Genomic DNA, 15,579 nt, shown 5'->3' on the forward strand with positions numbered 1-15,579 from the left:
ATTAGATATTCTTTTATTTTTAGAGGATAAAAATATATTCTAAGTAGCCTCTTAGAGTTGCAGTATGTGGGATACTTCATAAGGAGCAGTAATGATTTCCTGGAAGTATTTTAAATTTTAAAAAACTTTTAAGACAGGGCAGACCTCTGGAAGAAGAAATTTGAAAGCATTTACTGGAGGCATTATTGCATTGGATTTAAAAACAAACAACAAAACTCCCAAAACAAACAACGCACATGGAAAAAAAGTTATTTGGGGGTCTCATTGTCACTGGTAAAAACATGGCCACGTGAACACTTTTTAGACAAGACCTCTCTTTCTGTAACACTTTTCTGGTTTGCAGTGAAAGCAGAAGAAACAATCCTGTCTTTAAATCAATTAATTTCTTTCTCAAGGCATTTTTCTACCTATCTCCTCTTGCTCTGCTGTATAAAGCAGCACTGAAGAATATACTCCTGCCACTGGAGTTTTTAGTGGTGCTTGTAGCAGCACAGAAAATACCTAACTTGAACACGAGTATGTGACAAGAGACCCTGGTGAGGGATGCTCTGAGGGATGAACAAGATGCAGAGAAATAAACATTGTGGCCAGAGGACTGCACACAAAGCAGCTGAAGGAGCCACATCTTTGAAGCAGCTGAAAAATGTAAGTAGAGAAAGATTTGTCTGTGGTTTCCAAGACTGTTGAATGCTATGACTTGGGTGTTTCAGTGCTACGGAGTCAGCAGCAATAACAAGCACATCTGTGCCATCAACAAATACTAAATCCTTTTTTTCTATTATTTCTCTAAAGAGAAAGAGCGAGCTTTCCACCTGTTTGACGTTTCCTTTCCACACTTCTAAATTGCTGCAGAGAGCCAAAACTAAAGTGCCAGACCTTTGGTACAATGTCAATGTTTCAGTAGTAACAAAGTGGTGGTTGAACCTTCTCTTGTAGCAAGGAGAGAACAGAGAAGAAGAGTTTCATCTTGCTGCCATTCTTATAACTTCAAAAACAAATCAGGCAGCTGGAGTAGAGGAGTGGGAGGCAGAAGTTCAAGGCATTGCTTCTGGTATTGCACTTTGTTTCTGAGCTTTGGTTTCTATGGAATCCACCTCTGGACCAGTTCATAGCAATTTAACAAGAAAGAAAACATGATTTTTTTGCTTCCGAGAGCTGTGTGAGAAATTCCCTCTTGGCAAGGATCAGTGCTAGGCACATACACCTCTGGGGTGGGGAAGTACAAACAGAATGGCCGAGAAGCCCCAAGAGGTTCTTTGCCCAGTGGTGAACTTCATTTTCTGTAAATATCCATTTTGTATTAACATGTGTTTTATTTTTTTTATTTGAAGTTTGTTTGCTATATTATGCAACTGTAACTCATGCAGCTGCACACTTTAAAACAATCCATGTTTTTAAAGGTATGCTAATAGAAGTCAAAGTTAATTTAACACTTAATATGTTTATGTCCATGAGTTTTGTGATTTAAGAAGGCCATGATTATATGTAAATGCCAATTTTACGAGTTTCATTAAGTCATGTCTAATAAAACTTAACATCTAATTGATGCAATTTTTCTGCCCACTTCAGCTGTAGCTCACACTGCACAGCCCCACACCCGGCACCTACACATCTCTCCGGAGGACTGAAAGGGATCTATATTTCCTGCAAGTGTAAGTGTACACACAAGAAAGTGCAATTTTTGATCATAACAGAGGTAAAGATGTAACAGCCAAAGGTATGCTCGTTTTGGTCTGGGTTTGCACAGCGTTGCAGTGATCCGTTTTTTTTTTATACTCAAAAATAGATTCTGAGCTACACAATGGCTAGGACATGGAAGCATTGTGCTTCTGTTATTATTGCATCTATCACTTAATAGTCTTACACCTTCTTCTTAGGCAGCTGAGCATCCTGATCCAGGACATCCTGATCTCAACTCTGAAATGATGAATTGTAAAATGGCACTGAGGTGTTGCACAAAGAGACTGAAGTGAAGAGAGAAAAGCCTAAGTACAGCATGCAAACCTCAATTTAATCAGCCGTACTTGACACCAAAAGTAAAGCTGTGTTACTTATTAACCTTCCTTTCTGATCATGGACGGGTTTATTAGTAACCATGCAAAAGCTGGGACCAGAGAGATCTATTTTTCATTGGAATGTGTGTTTATTGCTTATGAAGATACAAAGTGAGCCTTCCTTAATCTCTTTTGCCCTCCTCTAGTAGCCACAATAACTCTATTAGATGATTCATAAACAGTTTGGCTTGTTGCCAGGAACCTGGCCATCCCGTCATAAAGAGAGAGCACTCTATAAATAATTCGTGAAATGAGCTGTGATTCACCTAAAATTCCATCTCTTCACTCATTGCTCTGCTTCATTAGATGTGCATCACTGAATTATTTCAAGGCTAAATATTTACACACAGTGCAGCCTAAGGAAATCAGTATAATAATGGTGCACAAGCAACAGATTATACAAATCAGTAGAGGTGTGGAGATCTGGGAGTCTGATGTTTTTTTCCTGATTAAAAAAAACAAACCCAAACAAACCAAAAGAAAGCCCAGAAACTGTAGTTGTTGTACAGGTATGGTTACCTGAAACTCCCAACAACTGCCTCAGAAGCTGCCAGTTGTCTCAAAAAACACACTCTAAATATCTAAATCTACTGAACAGTGTTTTGATGAACATCATCTTCTACCACATTATTCCCTATTAAATGATCACAAAGCCAGGAATTTGGAGTGTGGGAGCCATATAAAATCACAGAATCATTTTGTTTGGAAAAGACCTTTAAGATAAAGTCCAAATGTTAAGTCAGCAATGCCAAGTCCACCACTGAACCATGTCCCTAGCACCACATCTACATGCCTTTAAACACCTTCAGAGATGGTGACTCCGCCACTTCCCTGGGCAACTGCCTGTTCCAGTGCCTGTCAACCCTTTCAGTATAGATTTTTTTTCGTGATATCCAAACTAAACCTCCCCTAGTGCAACCTGAGGCCATTTCCTCTTGTTCTATCCCTTGTACTTGAGGGAAGAGACCAACACCCACCTCCCTGTAACCAAGTAATTGTAAAGAGTTGACAAGTTCTCCCCTGAGCTTCCTTTTCTCCAGACTATGCAACCCCAGTTCCCTCAGCTGCTCCTCATAAGACTTCTTCTCTAGACCCTCTAGTTTTGTTGACCTTCTTGGGACACACTGCAGAAACTTGATGTCCTTGTAGTGAGGCCCAAAACTGAACACAGGATTCAGGGTGTGGCTGCACCAGTGCCAAGTAAAGAGGGATGATCACTTCCCTAGTCCTGCTAGCCACACTATTTCTGATAGAGGCCAGGGTAGCATTGGCCTTCTTAGCCACCTGCGCATACTGCTGGGTCACATTCAGTCAGCTACTGACTGGTGCCCTCACATCATTTTCCACCTGGAAAAGCAGACACTGTGACACTGTGACACTTTCAGGGGCACAGTGTAGGATATTGGACAAGCTGAAATGCAGAGTAGGAATCCTGGCCTCCAGCTGTGCAGACTGAAGGTCTAAAAGCACATCTGTCAGACCACTTGTGCAGCCCATACCCCAGATGTTCCAGCTGTGCAAGAAGCAGCCTCCAGGCAGCTGCGGCCTCGGATGTGCAGCTGAGGGCTGTGCATTCCTACCTTCGGGAATGAGATCCAAGCTTTCCCAGCTCTGGGCTAGAGCTGAGGCTGCTCTATCGCGGAGCTCTGAGGTGCGGTCGGGCTCCGCCCGCCGGCCCTGGCCAAGGTGCTGAACCGGCACCGGCACCACCCCTCCCGCGGCCGCTCCGCCCCGATCCCTGAGCCCGGTGGGGCACCCGAGCAACAGGGAGGGCATGGAAGTGTGCCCCACAAGAGACCCTGCGATTTCTGACCCAGAATTTGTGTAATCCACACGATCTAAGGCGGCAGGAACAGCCCTGTCCAGTTACCAGCAAATACCCGTGCTCAAAGGACCCTGTCACTCATGATGGGCCTTTGGTTAGAGGAGTGACCATTCTTTCATCATGGAATGGTTTGGGATGGAAGGGACCTTAAAGATCATATAATTCCGACCCCCACTGCCACGCAAAGGGACACCTCCTACTAAGACCAGGATGCTCCAAGCCCCATCCAACCTGGTTTTGGACACATCCAGGGAGGGGGGCATCTGCAACTTCCCTGGATAAACTCTTCCAGTGTCTCACAGTGAAGACTTTCTTCTGAATATCTAATATAAATCTACCCTCTTTTTCAAACTGTTGCCCCTCTTCCTATCACTAAAAGCCCCTGTAAAAAGTGTCTCCCCAGCTTCCTTGTAGGTCTCCCCCTCAGGTACTGCAAGGCTGCTGTTAAGTTCTGCCTGGAGAGCTTATATGCATATATAGAGATAGATACAGATATAGATACAGCTATAGATATCACTGCATGTAAAGAAAGTTTCTGCTGGAAAGTTTCCCTTACCAGTGTTATGAGCTACACTTCATTCCAAACACAGAAGAAAGATTATCAACTTACTCCCACCTAAGACATATAAACCAAGAAATCCCAATGAACTCTGAGAATTAACATCCCTTGCAGCCTCTGAAGCATAGCATATTTTATTGTGCATCAAACTCCAGGCATTAAGCTTGATACGACAGAAACATTTGTTACTAAGGAATTAAAATAATCTTTACTCTGTATGTTATAGGACTATGTAAACTATCCCCAGACAGCAATATGGTCTCTTATGTTAGAAATTGTATCCAAAATCTTAACCACTCTGTAGTGAATTCTGTTTTTGTTTCCTCTGACTAAGATCATAAATAGCCACTTCTTTTCTAAAACTTTTTTCCAAGCCTCCTTGTTATAAGTGGGACCTGAAATATATAGTATTTCCACACTCTTTTCCCAACATTTACTCTGGAATTACATGGCTGATAGATCACAGAATCACAGAATCACAGAATCCTAGGGGTTGGAAGGGACCTCGAAAGATCATCTAGTCCAACCCCCCCTGCCATATGCTAAAATTAGTTTTAGTAATGAAGAGAGAGAAAATAAAAAACCTGCCTTGCTGCTGCTCTCCTATTCTTTGCCCATTCAGTCCCATTTCAAATATAGTAGCACAAAAATATCTCAAAGTCAAATGATGGAGAAAAAAAAAAAAGAAAAAAAAGAAAAAGAAAAAGAAAACATACGTAAATAGAAAGTTTCTGCGTAGATTTTTTGCAGATAAAACCACACTGTTCCAAAACAGAAGTAATCTTCTGAAAAATACACATTCCTGGCAGTCCTAGACAAAATCCTAACCTGGAAATAGTGTAACTCAGGTCAGCTCAATAACAAGCTCTGAATATTACTGTAAACCAGTAAAAATGGAGCTCAGGAGTTGTCACTCTGTTATACCTGCTCTACCTACTTTGAATCTCAGTTCCCTCATTTGGACATAGAACTAAACAGAACAAGTAGAAACTACAGGATCCCTTCTTGCTTCAGGAAACAGGGCTAATTCTGATTACCTATGGGTCATGAAATATTTAACAATACCCTTCTGCAAGTGAATGGAGAAGCTCTGGTTTAATACTGGTGAGTATGGTTTAAACCTGCCAACTTCAGTTTCCTTCAAAGATTGATACTAGCATGGTATTTTTCCTTCCCTTACATGAAGTAATCAACAGTACTGCTGTGTGAAAGATGCCATGTTCCTCCACAACAATTGCTTCATTTCAATGAAAGAATTTTCTGAAACAAATGAGTCACTTTTGCAATCTGTAAAAATGGAACTAACTCACCAAAATCAGCATGAGTTAGTACTACCCCCAAGAACAAAACAGAGCTGAAAGAGCTTTAATATTCTTCTTACTAAAAGACCTTTTATCAGAATGAAATACCATTACCTCAATGGCCCTGTGGCCATTTCAGAGGTATATAAACATTTGCTGCCTATCTGTTAGCCATTCAATTACTAAGATCTTGATACTGTGTAAATATTTAACTACAATAGAGGATATAAATCAGAGAGAGTGATTCTGTTTCATTCCGTCGGTGGCAGTAAATCACAGGCTATTCAGACTACTGGGCTACACCCAAAAAGCTGTCTGAGCTGTGAACACAGGCAGACACTACCTAAAATTTCCTGTAAAATAAATCCTAATTTAATTCAGAATTCAGAGGGGAAAACCAGCAGTATACCACAACTCCAGAATTGTGCAGCTCTTCCAGACATTTTTACTATATCAGCTGGGAAGGGAAAGGCTACCAGTGACTCAACTTTTGGACTAGTTCTCCAGAAAATGTGGCCAGAACAAATAAAAGAGCTGGAAGAGCAGGTGAAATTGAATAAATCCTTAGATATTAATGACACAGGAAGCAAACAAAAGGAGTGGTTACTGGATTCTGGTCTAATTTATTTTCCAGAATAGATGATCAGGTAGGTCTGAGTATAGAGGCAGTAGCATGAAGGGGCACAAGACCAGTCAGCCCTTGTGATTCAGGTTTGCATGCTCTGTGCTGAAATAAAGATCCAGGAGCTGCCACAGGTGAAGCCATTCTGTGTGCTGCTACTCCAGAAGTGTATCACTGTGCTCCTGACATGATTCCTCTTGTATTTCATTCCTTAGATGTGTTGCAAATACACAGTCAAAGTCTCCAAGGTCATGGCTTCTTCTGTGAGAATAATTTTAAGCACATGGGCTCACATGCAGCTTTAGCAGCAGACACCAGGGACAGAGGCACTGTCACCATTCTCCAGTAAACTCCTCCTGCAACATCCCCTCTTTGGCTCTCTGATGTAAAAGCCTTTGTGCCAGTTCTGGAGCCAGGATGATAGGTCAGCTCTTTCCCCTTTCTAAGAGGCAGCAAGTACTACTGCTGGCTGGTGTATCACATCCTCATTTCTGCTTGTTCCATCCTCTGTCATCAAAACACGTCAGTCAGAGAAGCAATTAATGTCACTCCAATAGCTTACAGAGCTTTGCTGCAGGCTTGAAATGGACACCAAGGAGCCAACAGAGTAGCCATCTTCAGAAGAAAGAGCAGGAGTATGGTGCTCCTAGCAGAAAAGTGTGTCTAACTCTATCAACAAACAGTGCGTCAATCCCTCAGGCCACCTCACTCAGGGCCTCTACTTACTTGTTATTTTGCTCTGGAACTGGCACTTCAGCAGAGAGGAAAACAAGGCTTACGCACAAAAAAACAAGAAATGGGGTTATTTCCGTCCTCTTATAAATTGGGGTTTATCCTCCATGCTCGCAGGATACTTCATCTCACCAATGGTACCCAGTAAGCCCCATCTCTCCAGGCAGGTTCCCATGGGGAGGAAGAGGAGGATGAGTCAGAGGGCCTGGAACAGTTGAAGTCTTCTGTAAGAGAGCATGACTGCAGAGAAGGCAGGAGTAAGACACACACACTTTTCTCAAAATCTTTACAAGCTGCTTGGCCTCACTTGGAGCTGCTGAGAGTGGAAGTTAATGTGTCTCTGCAAGGGCTGATTAGAAAGAAAATTCCCTTTACTGCCCTCCTTTTCCCCTTGGCCTACATGCAGGTACAAGTTTAGCAAGTATCTGCAAGCTCCAGTGCATACAAACAAGTCTTGTGCAGCATTATATTTTGGTTTTCTCTACCCTCCTTGTGGCCTCCTTTGGCTAAAGTCAAAGAAACACTGAAGCATCCAAGTAAATCAGACTATTGCATTTTCTCATCAGCTTAAAATGCTCTCTTTGGTGCCAATAAAGTGACCATTCTCTGCAGAAGCAGGCTTGCAGGACAGTTGTATTGAAGCTATTTCTTTTTGCCTTGTCTTCTTGAAAGACACGTTGGCAAGGGAACATATCTCCAGATTCTCAAGCCCAAATCACCATACAGAGCACATAAAACATACCTATGGATCTGACAGAGTGCAGAGGGTGTCCCAGTATGAATCCACAAGTGCTTGCATTCTACCATGGGCACCCTAGGAGAGGTCAAGTTAATTGCACCATAACTGAGAGCTGTTAAGTAAAAACCCATCAGAAGACTGCAGACCAAATGTGCTGGTGCTGTATTCTCTCTGAGGGACAGAGCTGGAGCCCATCAGCCACCCTCAGCTGCAGACCTTTGGGCTGAGTGAGTCACAACAGGAAGAGTTCTGGGACAACAGCAGTGGGCTGGTTCTGCAACACCACACAACATCCCATCAGGTAAAACCTTCACAACTACTTCTGTCACTAGAAAAGCTCAGTCTGCCTGTGACTAACTGCAGCACTTCACTCTGCTCTGCTCCTCCACAGCAACAGGGAGAAGAGGCACAGAACTCCAAAAAAACACAGAGGCTGAGAAAAGCAGGTTACCCAGGGAGGGAAACACCAAACATTTACCATAACCATTATTTAGAGTATATTGTTTGAACAGGTGAAATACTCCTGTAAAAAGCAAAAAGAGCCTTGGTCTTGCTGATGCCTATGTCTGGGTTAGGCAAGAACAGGTACAAAGGGAAGAAGCAGTAAAAGCTGGAGTAAAGGGGAGTAATATTTTTATTTATTATTGATTTAATTTTCAGCCCACTCTGGAATTGGCTGTTCATTTCAGCATGGATGCACTCAGCAGTTTGTGACACACTGTGCTGTTTTTCTCTGCCAGCTGTGTTGTGCCTGCCAACGTTTGTGGAAAAATAACAGGAGGTCACACATGGTGTCAAAAAAAAAATACCCCTGGCACAGGACATAGAAAAAGGCATTGTATTAGTGGCAATGAATTCAGACCTACTGATGGTGGAATTAATGAAATCTGGCTGGCACTCTTTGCATCCCAACAGAGGCTACAACTAACAAAGCAAATGTACTGGCCACTAGCCCATAGGATCAGCAAACCATGCTTGTCCAAGGCAGCTGGAAGCCCATTGCCTTCCCAAGCAGACCCTGAAGTGGAGAAAGCAGTTGCAGAGCTTACCTCTCTTATCTGACTTTAAGGTAACAGGAAACCAAGAGACAGGGAACTGAAGGAGATTAAATAATGCTTAGAGAGAATAAAGGGGAATAAATAGTGAGGAGAATCTGGTTATTATTTTACTTTGGCTTTCTTGGTGTCTTAAGCTCTTTTTGTTCTAGCTGTAACAGAAACATCTTTCCATTCAGTTCTTATTTACTCTGCAGCTAAAGCCTATCTCCTGAGCACAAATATTCACTCAGTCTTCTTTCCTCTCCTCAGTGGTCCCTTTTAGAAAACCCTCAGATACATTTATTTTTTACCTTCTTCTTTCCATTGTCTTCATGTTAAGCAGAGGCAACCTAGGATAGATATATTACTAGATAAGGACAAAATTATTCATAATAAAAGCAAACACTTCAGCAACAACACAGGTAGGTGATGTCCATCCTTCAAGACAGTCAGCAGGTGGCTGGACAAGACCCTAAGCAACCTGATTCAACTTTGAAGTTGCCCCTGCTTTGAGCTGGAAGTTAGACCAGGAAACCTCTGAAGGTCTCTTTCTATCTTAGACTATTAATATTTCAGTGATTCTAAATCCACACTTGACCATCTGTCTCTTCATTAAAAAAATCAGTCAGCCCTTACCTGCTTTGGACCAGCTATCACTAGCTAGAGCATGATGTATCGCTTCCCTTTTTCCTGTATAAGGTTATGGATTTTTCCTTAGAACATCACACTTTCTTCCATCTGCCCAAAGGCACCTGGGAGAAAAATCCGGAAACTGCAGCTATCCATTCTAACCCTTCCCCATGGCATCTCGAAGGACAGTCATTTGTGGTGGTTTCTGTATTAACCCCAGCTGCATATTCATTCCCTTTCAAATGGATAAATAAAGCCCTACTGTTTAAAATATAACCGGGTGCACTAAGTCAGACACATGCCAGGGTCAAATCTTCTAGAAGCAACACCAACAGATCAAAAAAAGTCAATTAGTTTCTTTCTCCTATGGCATTTTAATGCAATTCTTTCATGTTTAATGTTTAATATGAGTGGAATAATTGCCTCTTGCCCATTAACACAGATCAGAGGCACCAGCTTCTTAGATTTTACTTAATACTTCCTGGCTGGTCACCCAACCAATAGGCCCAACACTGGACAATGCCTGTACAAGCAGAAGCCTCTCCTCTCACACTATTTCTAACAGACTTCTAGCTAAGCATGGATGCAAGCCCTCTTGAGATTGTTTCATGGTTCAGAGTCCCAGGGCAGGAACTTAAGGTCATCCCTTTGTAAAAAGTCTGTGTAAAGACTCCATAGTGCAGCAACTTTTAGAGTACCGTGGAATGTCATTTGGCCCAGATCACAGAGAGTTTTTGCTCAGGAGCAGAAGTCCCCTTAGGATGCTGTATCCATGCTTGCTCTCTGCATGGTAGGCCAAGTTCATCACAAATTTACACCACTGCATTTCAGAAGAGAAATTCCAGATGGAAACCTAAGGAGAGAAACATCTCAGCACAGGGGCTCAGTTGCATGGTCACAAGCACCACTTTGGACACAAGCATCCATCCTTCCCAGAGCCTCAGGCTCCAGGAGATGGTTCTGAGGTTGCTGCTGTAGCAGATGTAGTAGGTTTACTTAACAGGTGATGAAGTAAGAGGAAGACAGGTCACAACCAGCATTTCTCACACTGTCTTTCATTCATTACACTTAATTGTAATGAATTATCAAGCTGTTATTAATATTGGCAAATAATTATTCTGACAATAGTTCCATTAGTCATTCCCACTCTCACACTCCCTCATGGTTTCATGACCAGAAAAAGATCTTGATGACCAACTCCAGCTTTTTACTCAGAAGTAGAGACTTGTGTTCAGGCTAACTAATAGCAGTTTTACAATCTAACTTGAAACCTGGTTAAAAATCAGCAGTAAGAGATTGATGTCCAGTTCCACTCCAATATATCTCTTGAATCAACCTGAGAAGTCTGATAAACTCTACAACTACAGTTTGACTAATTCACCCTAAAGCTAAGCCAAAAACTGGTAGTTCCATTTTGTCAAGCACTGACATTGTAGCCTTTTTTTTTTTTTTTAACTTTGAAAAAAAACACTGGAAAAGGAAAATTAAGTAGGTTTGTGTCAAAGACTTTTAAGTAGAACATACTTGTGATGAATTTTCTGTCTGAAGTGGAAATCTCCTCAGAATCAGTGTTATTTCTTTAAGTATCTTAAGTTTTTGAGAACTGCATTTTCTCATGGAAAATACTTGTGCCGAAATTTTTCTAGAAAGCTTTCCTCAACTTTGAAGTCCAAGATGGAACAAGGAAAACAGAACCATCAATTGCAGACTGTCACATGGGAGATCAAGCTCCACAGAAACCCCAGTGGAATTGTTTTGCACCAAAATTATGCTTAAGTTGAATAAGGAGGTAGACAGGATGGCAATAATTAGTGATTTATTGATGTTCAGCTTTTCATCTACGCTCATAACCAGCTCACAATAGGGAAGCATCACTCATCACCTCCAAGCAAGCCAGCTGTCTATGGCAAATGAAAAGGGATTTGCCAGATAGTACCAATGATCTGGGGTCTTGGGATTGAAACAGCTTTTTAAAGATAAAGGAGGCCAACAAACTTGGGACCAAGGTCTTTTGTTTTCTACCCTCTGATGCCAAGGAGAGGAGCATGCCTAGGTCTGCACAGAGTGTTCCTGCTGAACAATGTCAGACACACGCCAATTTGGAGGTTTGCCAGCCCAGGGCCACCTCAGTGAACTCAAACCATGAGGCAGAGGGAACACACAAAGACTAGACCTGGGTTATCACAGTCTTCCCATAGAAGGCCAAAGCAACCATTTGTCATCATTATGTTCATTCTCTATTCTTATTTCTGCATTCCCTAGAAAATAAAGTCATGCTTACTAAGAAATAAGAGGAGGAAAAGTACAACTTGAATACCTGAGACTGACTAAACTGATGGAGAAGATGATGAATAACCAGCATGCCTGGCATAAGTCCTATTCTTCTTTTATGAATGTTGCACAGCCTACTGCTTAAAATATCAGAGCCTTGATTTATTTCTTGTCATGGTGTAAAATAGATTTGATTGTTTGACACATCTCTTCTTTCAAAAAAAGAAAACAAAACAAAGCAAAAACCAAACCTGAAGATAGCATCCACCCCAGATGCTTCTCTGTGCATGCCTTGGACAGATGAATTCCCAGACAGTCACTTCTGCAGACTCAACTTTAAGTAGCCACAGCAAGTGCCCTGCTAGACAGACTAATGTCAGATTGGATTCTTTGCCTATTGCCAAAATATTTTGCATGTGAAAGGCTGGAATGAGGTATATAAGCCATAAAGAAGCAGAAACCAGAGAGAAATAGAAAAAATTAGGGGATGGCAGTACTGATTTTATCCTTCTATGGTTTATTTCTGTCCAAAAAACCTTTGAGTGTGTTCTGCACTTATGTCTGGGCTTGCTTACTTCTTTAACAGAGAAATTTTCAGATCAGATTTGCCTCCTCACTGCAGCCTGAAATACGCCAGGAGAGTAACAGTTCACTAGCACACAGCCTGCAGCTAAAATATGCCACCAAGGTCAAAGATCAGGCACAATCCTTGTCTGCACAGAAGGACACAGGATATTGAACACAAGCCCCTGATTTTACATTATTTTCCAACAGTTATCCCTACTCCCATCACAGAGCTCTGTGGTGCCAGAGAACAGGCAGGGGTAATGGGCGTCCTTGTCTCTGACACAGAGGGACCAGGTAAAGCAGTAAATGCTCAGCTTCTGCCCTGCACCCATCATCCTGTTGGTGAGCCCTCACCGCAATCAATGATTGTGTGTTGCATCCACAGTTCTGGAATGCTAGCACAGGTTGCTAAATCACTGACAGAATAATTCTAGACCCGGAGTGACAGGAGATTGAACCTCTTCTTGCTGCATCCTGTCATAGCGCACTGCAGTCAAACCCACCTGAACACGAATCAAGATGGCAAAATACATCCCACAAAAGAAAAAAAAAACAAACCAAAAAAAAACCCCTTAGATAATTTAACCAGTGTTTTCCCACTGGGGACATAGCCCCTGCAGACTGTCCTCAAAGAAATCTGATTCACAGCTCTGGCAAATGACAAGAGCAAGTAGAGAAAATGATACACACAGGAATTTCCATGTATGAAGTCCCATAAAATGCTGGAGTTGTGATCACAGCCAATAGAGCAGGAGGATGGCAGTGCCAGGTTAATGCAAAATCAAGGAAAGGCAAACAGCAGGCCAGGGACACTCATGGAGACATGGGCATTAATTGTGTTGCCTTGGATCTGCTCATTTACACCAGCAGCCTTTGATTAACTGCTTCCTTGTTGACACTAAATCTGGTTGAGCTGTTAAAGAACAGCAGAGGATACTGGAGATTCTTCATTATAACAGCTGAAATGAGCACAAACAAGGAAATAAGAATGGGCACACAAATTGCCATCACCAGGCAAAACACACCCCAGACTTGCTCCCTTGCCCCAAATACTGTCGTCTCCCAAAAATGAAGTGCAGAACAGCAGGTCCAGGAGCTAGCCACCTTGTGTGGGTGGGGAAGAACCAAAAAACAGCCTGAGGAGGACTGTGAAATGGTGGGTATGGGCTCTTTATCTCAAGAGACAAGGAAATGAGTAAGACACACTCTCAGCCTGGCTCTGACACCAACTTCTGACTTTCTCCCCTTGGTGAAATTACTTTTACTGTTAAATCTCTTCAGTGATCAAGGGCTGTGCTGCTGTCCATTGTCCTACTGGAAACAGACTTGATGAGAAAGTCTGAAAAAACTGATAATTCACTCAGGTCAGTAGAACTGATCAGTTTCAGCACCCTACTATAAAACCCATGCAACATATCTATGTATAGGTTACACACAGTTTGCAATCTAGCATATAAATACTAAAGGAGGAGAGAGATTTTCTCCTATACCACTGTGAATATGCCTCAGCCAGCTCCACTCTGCTACTCCTGATGTGTATGAGGAGTCAGTGATAAAAACAATCCTAACAGCTCAGTGGGAAAGAGTTTCGAAGACTCCCAGTAGTTCCTTTCCTGCAACAGGGATTGAGGGCTTTCCAGGAGGGGACTATAAGCAAAAGAAACGCAGCACAACGTGGTCAGGGGGTTACACCTTGTGATGGAGTCAGAGCTGCCACACCAGGTTCAGAGCTGCTCAGGGTACAGCTCTGATGTCCTGAGGCAAGTGAGCAATAGGTCTCCCAAGCACACAGCTCCTGAAGGGTCACCATAAAACTTTTTTTTCAGTTGTGCTGAGGAAACTCTGCCAATGAACTTTGTGTTAAAACTGCTACATTCCTACTGAATCAAACTTCAAAAATAAAAATTTTCTAGAAATTATCCCCCGCAGTACTAAAAACTCCCAGTAAACACCTGGGAAACCAGTCAGCTCAAGCCCTAAGGGGGTAGGTACACTGAGACCCCCATGCTCAGGTGAAGCTTCACCTGTCAGGTCTTCCTCATGTCCTTAAAACTCAGCTACAGAACATTTCTGAACTGTTCAGCCACTGTGCAGTCCATAGAAACCAGGTATGAAAAAGCAATAACAGGAAAATTGATTTTAAACTGCAGCCTACATTCCCCACTGCTGGATGTTCTTGGACAGAGCTGACTGATAGCTCATCTGTGTAGAGGTGAAGATGCTTTCTTTTAATTATTAAAAAAACTGGCTGGAAGGCTTTGACAAATACACTGTGATAAGCTAGAAGCATCACTGTACAACGCCTGACATAAGAAATAGTTTAAAACCTCATTTCTCATTGCCATCTTCTGGTCAGAAGGGTGTAGTGTATTTTCTTGCTAATACATGGCACAGAGGTACAAGATAAATCACCACTGCAACTCTGGTTTGGCTGCAGAGATGAACGAGTGTTCAGGAAGGGTATGAAAGCAACTATCTGGTATTTACCATTCAGCTACAACAGCTGCTCAGAAACGTAATTCTCTGAGAAATCTTAAATTTGAAGTTACTAGGAAAAGAAAACTCTCTGAAACCTCTTAAATGGCATTTATACTACAAGCACTTCCTCTAAAATTAAATAACTTTAGTTATATTAAAATTGTTCTCAATAATTTTAAGCACCCTCTTAATAAAGGAAATATTTAATAAAGTAAAAGCCTCTAATATTCACTCTAGTTACAGTCTGATCTCTTCCAGATCAGTATCCTCAAACAAACTTCAATCTTTGGAGCCAGGCTAATGAATGCTGGAAATCTGTATTCAATTAACCATACTTGCATTAACATACCATATATTTCTGATCCAGATGCAAAAGAGGTTTGACATATACACACTCCACAGCTTACGGTGATCTGAGTGGGCACCTTTTGCCCCAGTATTCAGAGCTGGCACTCCAGGTAAGCTGAAATTTTATGTTTATGCACCAAAAAGGCACATAGATAGAAGCTGTGTTCACTGTCAATCAGATTCTGGCTGGATTGTCAATCAGACCAGGATGTGAAGCAATTCCCCATCTCCCTGGTCCTTTCTGATTTTGGAGTCATCTGCACAAAGTAAAGCTCCTTTGTCTAAGCTGAGAATTTTCTCCAAATCATTGTAGAAGAGCATTGCTCAAATCAGCTTTCTCAGTATTTTCTCATCTTGAATACAGCATTCTGAGAAATTTCATCTGCAGCTCAGTTAAACACACACAAAAATTCCTC

The sequence above is a fragment of the Calypte anna genome, chromosome 9, assembly GCF_003957555.1.
Source record: "Calypte anna isolate BGI_N300 chromosome 9, bCalAnn1_v1.p, whole genome shotgun sequence".
NCBI classification, from domain to species: domain Eukaryota; kingdom Metazoa; phylum Chordata; class Aves; order Apodiformes; family Trochilidae; genus Calypte; species Calypte anna.